This window comes from Triturus cristatus, chromosome 1_2 (genome assembly GCF_964204655.1).
Source record: "Triturus cristatus chromosome 1_2, aTriCri1.1, whole genome shotgun sequence".
Taxonomy (NCBI): Eukaryota; Metazoa; Chordata; class Amphibia; order Caudata; family Salamandridae; genus Triturus; species Triturus cristatus.
The window spans coordinates 94,798,903-94,813,364 of NC_140580.1; positions in this window are offsets into that span (position 1 = coordinate 94,798,903).

A 14,462-nucleotide genomic window follows, 5' to 3' on the forward strand; every position below is an offset into this window, starting at 1 on the left:
ATAGGTTGACTTAGGTCTCAAAATGTAATTTAATCAGCTAAAATGGCTGACTGAGTTAAATGCTGGCTGCTGACATCTGAAGGTCTCAAGTTGGAATCCCAGTGAGGCAAACTCAGCAATGTATCCTTCCACGGTAGATAAATTAAGCATGGTTACTTAAACACAACCATATCAACATTTATAATTGCCTCAATTAATACCACTATTAAAAATATCAGTGAATTAATTTGTTACATACAAACGTATAAAAATCAGAAAACTTTAAAATGTACCCTAGCTTCATTTCTGCCCTGTACCATCTTACTCTATAAATACATTCATCACAATATACCTAAATCGTAAAATTCTATATGACCAATAAAACCTTTTTGATAGCAGTCATAAACCTCCCTATAGCGCATGCTATATCCAAAAATCTCATTTCAGTTAAAAGTTCAATAGCTATTGCACGGTTTTTGATCCCATATTTTAAAAACATCGGTTATAAAAACATTTTCAGTGCGGTCAGTACCCTAAAAATCCAATAAAATGTACAATATATCACATTAAGGGGCCGATTCCAATCCTGGAAAAAGGCTGTACAAATCGTTATATGGAGCGTTTTTCCCGTACAACTCATACCCGGTAAACTTTTCTTACAACCTAGGAAGTACGATTCGTACAGAAAGCCTCTTTCCATACAAATCGTACAAAAGACCATACAGCTAAAACCAACGATTCTGATCCGGAACAGCTTGCACGTGACGTCTGTATGTATTTAAGCAGCGGTTTCCAGCCCAGCAAGTACGATTCGTCCCTACGGCACTCCGTACTGCTCTTTTCTTACAGGAGCCAAAAACAGCTGTAAAAGCAGAGTACCCAGGGGTACGAGTCGTACAGGCATACACCCCCGTGCGTTGTGTATGTACTGTGCGTACCCCCAACATCGCATACCCCAACATCACGTACCCCAACATAGCATACCCCAACATCGCGTACCCCAACATCACATACCCCAACATTGCGTATGCACTGTGCGTACCCCCAACATCACGTACCCCAACATCGCGTACCCCAACATCGTGTATGTACGCACCGTACATACGTGATGTTGGGGTATGCGATGTTGGGGGATACGCACAGTACATACGCGATGTTGGGGTACGCACCGTACATACACAACGCACGGGGGTGTATGCCTGTACGACTCGTACCCCTGTACGACTCGCACCCCGGGAACAACTTTTCCCGGGATACGAGTCGTACAAAGTTCGCTTCGTAGCGGGTAATGGCATTCCCCGTGTATGGGACGTTTTCCGTACAAATCGTAAATCGGAAAGCCGGTCAGGATCGTACTAGTACGGCTGGACTGCATTTTTTGGTCTCGGCTGGCGAAGGCTGCGCTTGCGCAGTCTCGCTTGCGAGATTTAATGAGTTTGAGAAGTGGGGCTTCAACCCGCCCCTCTTCTCTCCTCTTCTCCATTGGCTGGCCTCTTAAATGCTGGTCAGCCATTGGAGAAGAGCTTTGTCTCTCCAAACAAGCCCCGTCTCTTTCGGATTCGTGGCGTGTTTTTTCGATTCTTTCTCGTTTTTTTCACACGCCCATAAGACAGCGAGTCTACGGCATGTCTTGCTCACGCTGCCTACACGCGCCAGTCGGCTCTCTGATTGGTTGGCAACTACCAAATAAGCCCTGTGATTGGTGGACCTTGTCAACCAATCAGAGAGCCTACTGGCGCGTGCAGGCAGCATGAGCAAGACACTCCCGGCTCTGATAAGCCCTGGGCTTCCTTCCCGCCAGGACCGGCCTTCAGGTACCTCCTTCTGCTTCTTCCTCTGTGTTCTGCTGCTCTGCCAGCTGTATTCCCCTCTGCGTGTTCTTACGTGCTTCAACCAGGGCGCCTCCTGGGCTCTGAGCGATCTTGACCTTCAGTCCTGTTAGGGCCGGCTGCTTCTCTAGCCGTTGCAGTCCCGGCGTATGCGAGCCGGCCAGCCACTCCCACCACGCGGCCAGGGGTCCCACGTATGAGGCCTGCAGTGGACCAGACTCGCCCGTGGGCTCCAAGGAGGTGGGGGGCAGTCCAGGGTGCCTCTCGGGTCCACCTGCTGCTTCTCCCCTGGTCCCCACACGCCATCTCCGTGCATCTTGGTGGGGTCTTCATCGGACGGTCCTCCGGGCCCGGATCCGTCCCAACTGCCAAGCTGCTTTCGGGCCAGAGTCAGTCGCAGCTCTCTGTACGCCTCGTCACTTTGGAGCCTTGGAGTGCTTCATCCCCCGCACCCCACCTCTGCCTCCCCCGCTCACGCATAAAACCAGCACAAAACGAGTGCCGCAGCAGGTCCGCGTTCTCCACACACCCACCGCCGCATCGGCGCTATCTCAGGAGTGAGTCATCCTCGTCCCAGCCTCGCATTTATACAGCACTTCTCCACAACACTCGCACTTCAGAGAGCGATGTGAAACGCCGTCAGGGGAGCAGGGGGACTGCCAAGCAGCCCCCTCCCGGTCTGCGGCCGGGACTGCGGTGCCCTTGGGAGAGGTGAGGGGTAATTGCCGTGAAATGCGAACGCCCCCTGGTACTTTCTCGCAGCGGTGGCTTCGCAGCTCTCTTGCCTCCAAAAGGCAAAAAAACGCCTTGGATGTGAACATTCCTCGCGTGCAGAAAACAATTCACGACGTGTAACCTTCTAAGCGAGGAACCACCTGCCAATTATTGCAGACGCGATTTTTGGGATAAATGACACACCGGCTGCGAGGCTTCTGAAACCTGGTATGTTAGCTCAGTGAGCTAATACGCTTGCTGCGGAGACCTACATTTAAATGCAGGCCTGCAAGATTGGATCTCAGTTTGGTGACTAAGCCCTTCACCCTTTTGGATATAAAAAGCACCAGTGCGCTTGGTAACATTAGCACCTGTAGTTACAAGATTTGGACACCTCAGTGTTTGAGTGCAACAAAAAAACTTGGGGCAGACAAGACCCTTACGCCTCTTTGGCGTCACTTTTAATATGGGAAAAGTGACACAAAAGTCGCGCAAGGGGCTTGTAAATCTGTCCCCATGTATTCAATTTTGTGGGATGCTTGTTCGTTAAAGAAAATCTCAGTGCTCCAGTATGTGGGTGACACTAAGGGTGGGCGTAGTGGGCGTAGTGGGGCTACGTGAAGCAGCACGTAGTGTGCCCAAATCTACGCACACTACGCGCTTCGCGTAGCCCCACTACGTGCCACCCACCTCCCGCCCGCCCTTCTTTTAAATAATATCAGCAATATAAAATAAATTAAAGTAAAGCGACTTACCGTAAGCGCGGCGTCTCCGGGGCTCCCTCTTCTTCGTTTCTAATTTCTTCTGACAAATGCGCATGCGCGGATGCCCGCGCATGCGCATTTCTCGCGAGAAATGTGCATGCGCGGGTGTCCGCGCATGCGCATTTGCCAGAAGAAATTAGAAACAGAAAGAGGGAGCCCCGGAGACGCCGCGCTTACGGTAAGTCGACTTACTTTAATTTATTTTTCATTGCTTATATTATTAAAAGGAGGGCAGGCGGGAGGTGGGTGGCGGGTGGCAAGCAGCTACGCTTCGCCCTCGGCGTGTGCGTAGCACTGCCCTGCTTCGCCTACTTCGGAAAGTGCGAAGCAGGCAGCGCTACGTACACTACGTGGGCGAAGCGTAGTGCTACGCCCGGGGTTAGGTGACACCCATTTAAATCTTTAGGTCTTCAGAATGTGGAATATCCGAATGTTCTAATTCTCCCTAGAGCAGTGCCTAATTTGAGCCAGTGGTTTCTGGTGTTCGGCACAAGGTTGCACTGACTGGCTTATTTAGACAAGAACACAACAACAGTCATTTATTAATGCAATATACATAAAAAATTACTATCACCTGCCACCTAAGCCATTCTTATAGCTTTGGGGGCCTGAAATAGTCCGAATTGTCTCATTTGTAGGAGTGTGATGGTTCGTAGTTGTGTTGTTATGATCTTTAGCAGCATGTCATGGACAATGTGTGGTGCAAGTTGCAATGGCCTTCTGTCAAGAGCCCTGGCACTTTTTTTTTTAATACAAATTAAGCACTGCCCTAGAGTGCACTGGCTGGCTGTGTGGGTGGCTCTGTGGGTGGGTGGCTCTGTGGGTGGGTGGCTCTGTGTGTGTGTGGGTGGGTGGCTCTGTGGGTGGGTGGCTCTGTGGGTGGGTGGCTCTGTGTGTGTGTGGGTGGGTGGCTCTGTGTGGGTGCAAATGCAATAGGTCTAGCATTTGAGTGATTAAGCTATTGACATTGTAAATAACAATGCCGTTTCTTTAAATGTTTTAAAGACAAAAAAATAAACAAAAATAATGTCATGAGCAATGCCAATAGCTCTAACTTTAACAATGCTGAGACCATTGCATTGTAAATGCTTGTTACAATTTGTAGGAAAAAGTGTCCGGGTCCGTCTGGTACAACTTTTCCCGATCCGATTTGTAAGGATCAGGCCGATCCATACAAATCGGATCGGGAAAAGTTGTATTTTTCCCGTACGAATCGTACTTCACGGGTCGGACGGGACTTGTGCGATTCGTATGGAAAAATTTACCGATACGAATTGGGCGGGAAAAAAAAATACAGGATCGGAATTGGCCCCTTAGTATCTAAATCACATGTACAATTCCCTTTCAACAACCTCTGTTCCTATTTCCTTTCTGCCTGTCCATTTTATTTTTAAACAGTCCGCTTCTTCTCTCCCCTCTACGTAATGAGCCCCTTTCTCTGCCCTCTTCTTTCCTTCGCATGTACCCCCTTGTCTCCACGCCGTGAGACACCCTCTCTTCCTATTTTCTTTCAGCCTGTCCGTTTTTTTTAATTACTGTTATTAATGCATAATATTGGATGCTAAGTGCAAGCCGGAACAAACTCCCATAATAGGCCTTCGACTACACTACAGTGAAACAGTAAACTTATATTTCATTTACAGGACACTTTGCAAATTATTACTTATGGACTCCTCATATACAGCAAAACTACTTTCACCTCCCAAAGGTGAGACCTATTGGCTATGCCAATGCTTGTTATACTGGAAATTAAATACCCTTGCAAGAGCTTACACTATTTTGCACCACTTTGCATCACTTTGCCCTGTTGTAACTCCTTAGTTAATATGGGAGATGAGCACTCACAAGATTCGGCATGTAAACAACACTGCAAACGTTAAGTCAAATATCATAACTACGTTTTCAAATTAGAAACTTCTGTACTTGAATGCTTGTGTTTCACTTTAGTACATTAGGTTATATCACATAATTGACTGAAGGTAAAATTGATAGGTTTTTATTATGAACCTGTCAGGGACCAGGCTCCCCTGACAACATGTTGCCCACTTAACACCTATCCCCTGTGAACTCCCCTTTGTTTTCCCCACAGCGCCCTGATGCAGACATCACTCTAAATCAGGTGTCTTCAAACTTTTTTACTCTGAGCCCCCCTAAGCAAAATGTTTTGAGGTCAGGCCCCCCTCCAAAACTTTATGACAAGGATTGGGGGAGCGGGAGGGACATGGCTGCGTGCAGGGAGCGGGGCTTATGAGATGATTCCAGGAATACTTTTTCTATAGCTTATGAACTGCACCAAATATGAGACTTATACAACAGCAAATGCATCAAACAAAAACAGATATCCCAAACAAACTGCTCCCCATAATTGGGGTTTTGTGAGCCCCTCACACTCTTTGACCCCAATGCAACTATACCTGCTGCACTAATGATAACTGCAGTCCTGAGTAGCAGGCTATGTCCTTTGCCTTTTTTAACTCTTCCTCTCCATGATGGATCATCACCTCTGTCCTAATGCTTGAAAGGACAATAAGTTCTGATGCCCCTTTTTTTAAAGGTAGACAGTCATAATTGTGATGCAGTGGGCCCCCCAAATCCCTGGGCCCCAGTCCTGCTGCATCTGCTCCTTTATGATAACCAGCAGTTGCCACTTACACACTTGGCAGCAGTACCTGCTTCACTAATGAATGTCCCTTTTAAAAAAACAAAAACACTTATATTGTCCCCTTCTTTGGGGTATCTCGCTTAAGAAGCGGTCTCTGGCCATTTGTAAACATAAAAATGAGTCCCCATAGAGTGCTCCCTATTCTGGGCCTTCTCTTTGACAATATCTATGAATCTCACTCCTTCCTCTGTCTCCTAGACCATTACTGTGAGGCCCCCAGGGATTGAGAAGATTAGGGCTCTGCATCTGAATGCAACCCTGCTGGCCTTCTACCTGCTACCCCATGGACTCAGCTTTCACAAAAAAACTGCCCCGAATGGTTAATACTGACTTTGAGATGCCTCTGCCTGAAATTGAAGTGTGGGTGGTAGTGCAGAAAGTTAAAAAAGAAACCATGGAATTATGAGTTTCTGGAACAGAGTTTTCCACATAATTATCAGTGTACTGCATTTGCTACATAATCTGCAGATTTCAACAAAAAAAACTTGATTCTAGCTCAAACGGAACAAAAGTTACTTAAAGCGTGACCAAGTGTTCCGGAGCAGTGGATGGCCCTTTGCAAAGATTGACTGGTAATCTTGTAGTTGCTTACAGCTGTATTTGGGTGCTACAATGGTATTAATGAGGTGAAATATTTCCCCTGACAGTGTTACCGTGAGTTAAAATGACAAAATAATGAAGTAATGCTAACCACAAAATGTGGCGCATTGTGCCGCATAATTTACCTTTTCTTGATGCATGATTTAGTCAAACCTGCCGCATAATGTTGTCCTCTTCTGCTGAATAATTCCAGTGGATCTGCTTAAAGCTTTATGGTGGCAAAGATCTATTCTTTTTAAGATGTAATGTAAAGGAGTTATCAGCTGGGATCTGGACTAGTGGAGACACTTACAAAAATGTCTGCATTTGATACAGTTCGATTACTTATTACTAAAAAGTATGTTTTGTAACAACTTGTTTTATCTCAATCACTGCATCATGTTGCCGCAGCCTAGCTCAGAGTGTGTAAATACTGTTTTAAAATAATGACTTACATATTCACAGTGCTTTCTGCCACAGGCTGGGACCTCATAGCACTATAAACAGGGCCATTGGAATTATGCGGTAGGAGAAGACCAAATCATGCAGCATGGTTGACTAAATTCTGCAGCAAGCAAAGGCAAATTAGGCTGCATATTTTGTGATAGCATTACTGCACTATTTTGCTATTTTTACACTTGTTAACCCCTTCGCTGCTAGGCCTTTTCCCCTCCTGTGCTAAGCCTTTTTTGGGCTATTTGGGGTAGTGCGCGCTTAGGCCCCTGTAACTTTTTGACCACATTAGGTATCCACGCCAAATTTGCGTCCTTTTCTTCCAACATCATGAGGATTCTAAAGGTACCCAGGGTTTGTGGATTCTCCTAGCGGGTTCCCAGAAATTAGTCAAAATTCAACAACATTTTGTTTTTTTTGTGAAAAACGGGGAAAAGTGGCTGCAAATGAAAGCGTCTGGGTTTTTCTCTGTAAATGATATCAAAAAAGGGTTTGTGGGGCTGAAATCACAATTTCTCCAGCTTTTAGGGAAAGATAGATTTTTGTCAGAAATCCAAAATTTTTTACACAGTTTTGACATTTTACTGGGACATACCCTATTTTTGCTATTTTTTGTGCTTTCAACCTCCTTTCAGATAATGGTAGAAATGGGTAGAAAATCAATAATGGATCCTGGAAAGCTATACATTTTCGAAAGGTAGACAAAATTCTAAAATCAGCAAGGGGTCATTTGTGTAGATCCATCAAGGTTTCTTTATAGAAACTAACAGTTAAATATAGGAAAAATTAAATATTTGTTGAAAAAAGCAGCCTTTTGTGTCAACGTTTTCACCTGTAACTTCTTCTAATTATGACATCTCTTTGAAAGCAATGTACCGTTACATCCACTGGACCATCCTGGTTGTGGGGATATATGGGACTTGTAGGTTCACCAAGAGCCCAACGAACCCAGAGTAAAAGTCTGAGCAGCATTTTGTAATGGTTTTTTTTTTGTTCCGGGTATATAACAATTATTGTGTGAAAATGTATACATGGAAAAATTGGTGTGAACGACACCTATGTATTTCTGAAATATGAACAAATTATAGAGTTTAGAAACAGTGCATATTTGCACATTTTCGAAATTGGGAATACTCATACTTCCATGACAATTATTGGTCATTTTTCAAAATGACTTTTTTTTACACAATGTCTTTCATTTGGAAGGGAGAAGTGCATAAAAAATCAATAGGTATTAACGGTTGCTTTACAAATCTGAACTACACTAAGTCTCCCGATAAAAATGGTACCTCACTTGTGTGGGTAGGCATAGTGCCCACGACAGGAAGTGGCTCAAAACCTAAGGTGAACACATCACATTTTCACACTGAAAATTTACACATTTTTTGTGAAGAGTCTAGCTGTAGTTTTTGAACCCTAGCTCTGCCGGCACCTAGGGAAATCTAGCAAACTTATACATTTTTGAAAACTAGACACCCAGGGAAATCCAGGATGGGGTGACTTGACTGCCTCCCACCATGATCTGTTACCCAGAATCCCTTGCAAACCTAAAAAATTGACAAAAAAAACACATTTTCCCCACATTTCTGTGATGGAAAGTTCTGGAATCTGCATGGATCCATAAATTTCCACCCACCCCGCGTTCCCCAAAGTCCTACGAGAAAAATGGTACCTCACTTGTGCGGGTCGGCCTAGTGCCCGCGTCAGGAAACGGTGCAAAACGCAACGTGGTCACACCTCAATTTTGCAGTGAAAAATTACCCTTTTTTGGCAAAGTGACTAGCTGTAGTTTTTTAACCCTAGCCCTGCCGGCACCTAGGGAAACCAAGCAAACCTATATATTTTTGAAAACTAGACACCCAGGGTAATCCGGAATGGGGTGACTTGACTGCCTCCCACCATGGTCTGTTACCCAGAATCCCTTGCAAACGTAAAAAATTGACCAAAAAACCACATATTCCCCACATTTCTGTGATGGAAAGTTCTGGAATCTGCGTGGATCCACAATTTTCCACCCACCCCGTGTTGCCCAAAGTCCTACGAGAAAAATGGTACCTCACTTGTGAAGGTGGGCCCAGTGCCCGCAACAGGAAACGGCGCAAAACGCAACGTCGTCACACCTCAATATTGCAGTGAAAAATGACCCTTTTTTGGCAAAGTGACTAGCTGTAGTTTTTGAACCCTAGCCCTGCCGGCACCTAGGGAAACCTAGCAAACCTATATATTTTTTAAAACTAGACACCCAGGGGAATCCAGGATGGGGTGACTTGACTGCCTCCCACCATGGTCTGTTACCCAGAATCCCTTGCAAACGTAAAAAACTGACAAAAAAAACACATTTTCCCCACATTTCTGTGATGGAAAGTTCTGGAATCTGCGTGGATCCACAATTTTCCACCCACCCAGCGTTGCCCAAAGTCCTACGAGAAAAATGGTACCTCACTTGTACGGGTTGGCCTAGTGCCTGCGACAGGAAACGGCGCAAAACGCAACGTGGTCACACCTCAATTTTGCAGTGAAAAATGACCCTTTTTTGGCAAAGTGACTAGCTGTAGTTTTTGAACCCCAGCCCTGCCGGCACCTAGGGAAACCTAGCAAACCTATATATTTTTGAAAACTAGACACCCAGGGGAATCCAGGATGGGGTGACTTGACTGCCTCCCACCATGGTCTGTTACCCAGAATCCCTTGCAAACGTAAACAATTGACAAAAAAAACACATTTTTCCCACATTTCTGTGATGGAAAGTTCTGGAATCTGCGTGGATCCACACATTTCCACCCACCCCGCGTGGCCCAAAGTCCTACGAGAAAAATGGTACCTCACTTGTGCGGGTCGGCCTATTGCCTGCGACAGGAAACGGCGCAAAACGCAACGTGGTCACACCTCAATTTTGCAGTGAAAAATGACCCTTTTTTGGCAAAGTGACTAGCTGTAGTTTTTGAACCCTAGCCCTGCAGGCACCTAGGGAAACCTAGCAAACCTATATATTTTTGAAAACTAAACACCCACGGAAATCCAGGATGGGGTGACTTGACTGCCTCCCACCATGGTCTGTTACCCAGAATCCCTTGCAAACATAAAAAGTTGACAAAAAAAAACATTTTCCCCACATTTCTGTGATGGAAAGTTCTGGAATCTGCGTGGATCCACAAATTTCCACCCACCCCGCGTTGCCCAAAGTCCTACGAGAAAAATGGTACCTCACTTGTGCGGGTCGGCCTAGTGCCTGCGACAGGAAACGGCGCAAAACGCAACGTGGTCACACCTCAATTTTGCAGTGAAAAATGACCCTTTTTTGGCAAAGTGACTAGCTGTAGTTTTTGAACCCTAGCGCTGCCCGCACCTAAGGAAACCTAGCAAACCTATATATTTTTGAAAACTAGACACCCAGGGGAATCCAGGATGGGGTGACTTGACTGCCTCCCACCATGGTTTGTTACCCAGAATCCCTTGCAAACGTAAATAATTGACAAAAAAAACAAATTTTCCCCATATTTCTGTGATGGAACGTTCTAGAATCTGCGTGGATCCACAAATTTCCACCCACCCCGCGTTGCCCAAAGTCCTACGAGAAAAATGGTACCTCACTTGTGCGGGTGGGCCTAGTGCCCGCGACAGGAAACGGCACAAAACGCAACGTGGTCACACCTCAATTTTGCAGTGAAAAATGACCCTTTTTTGGCAAAGTGACTAGCTGTAGTTTTTTAACCCTAACTCTGCCGGCACATAGGGAAACCTACCAAACCCATACATTTCTGAAAACTAGACACCCGGGGGCTTCCAGGAAGGTATGGCTTGTGTGGATCCACCAACGTTTCCTTACCCAGAATCCCCTGCAAAGCTCAATTTTAGCAGAAAAAAAAAATCACTTTTCCCCCACATTTTGGGGTGGGAAAGTTGTGGCATCACCGGGCTCACACAAATTTACCACCACCAAGCGTTCCCCCAGGTCCCCCGGTAAAAATGGTGCCTCACTTGTGTGGGAGGCCCAAGAACCCGCGGCAGGCAAGGGCCCAAAACGTAATGAGGCGACATCAAAATGGCCTATCGCAAAACCACCTGGTTTTGCAAGGGGGGTCACTTTGGTTTTTGGCCCGTTACTCGGCGGCCATCTAGGGAAACCTACCAAACCCACACATTTCTGAAAACTAGACACCCGGCGGCTTCCAGGGAGGTATGGCTTGCATGGATCCCCCAACGTTTCCTTACCCAGAATCCCCTGCAAACCTCAATTTTTGCTGAAAAAATCACTTTTTTCACACATTTTGGTGTGGGAAAGTTGTGGCATCACCGGGCTCACACAAATTTACCACCACCCAGCGTTCCCCCAGGTCTCCTGGTAAAAATGGTGCCTCACTTGTGTGGGAGGCCCAAGTACCCGCGGCAGGCAATGGCCCAAAACGTAGTGAGGCGAAATCCACATTGCCTATCAAAAAAACGTTCCAAAGAATACAGACCAGGCAGTTCACTTTACCACTCATAAATGCTCCCAAAATTTCTTTTGCGTGTGGTACGCTCTAAAACAAGCAGGGACACACAGACCAGGTTGAGAAGGACAGTCAGGGCAGTACATACGACTCTCCTTCCGCGTACCTCTTCACCAACAGACTCTACATCTCCTACTGGGAAAATCTTTTGAGGGTGTGGGAGGAATGTGATCAGGAAAGTGGGGATCTTTCAATCTAGCAACATCCTCCACCACTCCAACTCTAGGAACACTTGCTTGTTCCACTACAACAAGGCTGCCTATTACAGACTCCTGAAAATTAACAAAAGTCATCTTTGACTCAGGGCAAGAATCCTGGAACACAACAAAAGCATTAAACATTGCCAAGTGGAAAAGATGGATAGCCAACTTCTTGTACCAAATGTAAGCCTTACGAAGAGCAGTGTAAGGTTCCAACCTCTGATCTACTCTGTCAACACCACCCATGTGCCTATTATAGTTTAAAATGCACACAGGTTTGCGCGCTTCAGCGACCTGACCCCAAACAGTCACAGGTGCAGTGCTTTCATCATGGATGGTAGTCAGCATGTAGACATCTCTCCTGTCTGAAAACTTTACAGCAAGAAACTCCTCGCAACGCAACGCACTGCACTGTCCCCGCACAAGCTTTTGAAAAACAAGTTCTTTTGGGAAACCTTTACGATTAGAGCGGATTGTGCCACAAGCAACAGTGTCCACTTTGGCCAATTCCCTGAACAACCGCACACCAGTGTAGAAGTTATCTACATATAAATGGTGGCCTTTGTTAAAAAATCCTCTACCAAGTTCCCAAACAATTTTCTCAGTCACTCCAAAAGTGGACGGACAACCAGGGGGGTTAATCCTGGATTCCTTACCGGTGTACACCCTGAAGTTACAGACATATCCAGTCCTACTGTCACACAGCATATACAGCTTTATTCCATAGCGTGCCCTCTTACTAGGAATGTATTGCCTAAAAACCAAGCGGCCCTTGAACAACACCAAAGACTCATCCACTGCAATTTGTTTCCCAGGAGCATAGATCTCAGGAAATCGATCAACAAAGTGATCAAGGACAGGCCTAATCTTAAAAAGACGGTCACAATCAGGGTGATCTCGTGGCAGCGCTAAACTATTATCAACAAAATGCATCATCCGAAGCAGAAGCAAATACCTGTCACGACTCATGACTGCCGGAAAAATAGACGTTGCCATCAAGGGACTGCTAGACCAATATGAAGATATTGATGGCTTCCTTAGCAAGCCCATCAAAAAAGTTAAACCCAAGAACTTCTTCATCTCTTCAAGATTTGTGGGAGTCCACCGGGTAGCTCTAGAGTGTGGCTTAAGACTGGCACTGTTGTCCCTCAAAAACTGTTCGGTATACAAATTAGTCTGCTCAACAATCTCTGCCAAAAACACATCGTCCATAAACAACTGAAAAAAATGTATTGGCAAAAAGTTTTCAGTATTCACTCTACACCCTGGAACACCAGTAAACTCTGGCAATGCCGGCTGCACCATGCCAGGGGCAACCCAGAGGTCATCACTTTCAAAGGGAAGCCTTGCAGCCCCAGCCTGCAGCCCAGATGCCTCTTGCCGCACTACACCAACGGGAAGCCTTGCAGCCGCAGGCTGCAGCCCAGAAGACTCTTGCCGCACTACACCAACGGGAAGCCTTGCAGCCCCAGGCTGCAGCCCAGATGCCTCTTGCCGCACTATCGGCACATCAGTCTCCTCCTCTAACACAGGCACTTCATCTGCACTAAGAGTATCTTCATCATCCGATGACTCCATATGGAGAGAAAACTCACTGCCAGAATCGTCCCCTGCCTCCTCTCCCTCAGATGCAGAGTCAGTCTCTGAACCATGGTCAGAGGAAGACTCATACAGCAAACCAACAACCTGCTGAGCAGTAATCCTGCGGCTAGCCATTATACTTACTAAGATAGAAGACTGCACAAACAAGTCAACAACAACCAACAATGTGCAAACCAAGTAAATAAAGAAATGTGTACCTTTATCACAAAGATCAATGTACTCAAAAGCTATAGAATTCAATTACAAGAGACAGCTACACTCACCAGAACCTACTCTGCAGTGACACAGCAAAAACCAACGATATCCGACTAGAAAGAAGAAAAAAAAAAAAATTACTCACAAGACAACAAAATACACATCGAGCACAAATGCAAACAGTTTTTGACACTCAAAAACCAAACATACCGCTATTATTACACCATTTGCAAAATAAATCATGTAGAGAAATGAAACACATTTACATTGCACAAAAAAAAGTCTCTTACCAAACTACACAAACAGCAGAACCACCAGTAACGAAACGGCAAACTGGAAAGAGCAAAAGCCTTCACCTAGAACAAAACGGTAAAAAAAAAAAACATTGCAATTGCAATTCACAAAAAATATAACAATAAACATTATAACATGCTATGGTACTACCCAAATGGTCAATCGGGTTGTGTGCCAGGTGGGGCAGAAAACAGCAGGAAATAAAAGGCTACTCTGTCCCAGGGCGGGTGGGCCAAATACATATTATAAAAATTGCACCCTGGAAGCGACCCTTGCCCAAGGGGTCACTTCCATTTTTATTTACACTAATTCCCTGGTGTCTAGTGGGCTTTTCTGCCCAGAAACGGCTACACAAAAGACCGATCTGCCCCCAGGGGGGGCAGAAAAGTCTTGAAAAATATTTGGGCCCCCAGGAAGCGACCCTTGCCCAAGGGGCCGCATCCTTTACTCAAAAAAACACATCCCTGGTGTCTAGTGGGCTTTTCTGCCCCCCCTGGGAGCGGATACAGCAACAAAATGAAACCGATTTGCCCCCAGAGGGGGCAGAAAAGTCTGACTAAAAAAATGGGGGCCCAGGAAGCGACCCTTGCCCAAGGGGTAGCTTCCTACAACAAACACACACATCCCTGGTGTCTAGTGGGCTTTTCTGCCCCCCCTGGGAGTGGATACGGCAATAAAATGAAACCGATCTGCCCCCAGGA